Source organism: Octopus bimaculoides, chromosome 5 (genome assembly GCF_001194135.2).
Source record: "Octopus bimaculoides isolate UCB-OBI-ISO-001 chromosome 5, ASM119413v2, whole genome shotgun sequence".
Lineage (NCBI taxonomy): Eukaryota > Metazoa > Mollusca > Cephalopoda > Octopoda > Octopodidae > Octopus > Octopus bimaculoides.
This window is the reverse complement of record NC_068985.1, coordinates 108,433,817-108,434,036: the sequence shown is the minus strand read 5'-3', so window position 1 is coordinate 108,434,036 and position 220 is coordinate 108,433,817.

The following is a 220-nucleotide window of genomic DNA, read 5'->3' as shown; positions in this document are numbered from 1 at the left end:
TCAAAAAACCAGGTAAGACACGCCTGATCAAGATATTGAAGCTACACGTTATCAAATGTATGGTTAAAATATGTAAAGAATTCAAAAGGATTAGTATGGAGCAAGACTCACATATAAAATAACATCCATATTTTCATCCATGTACGCTTGTTTACATGCATATGCACATATGTTTAAATACAGAAACATATACATACATATATATTATATTATATTATAT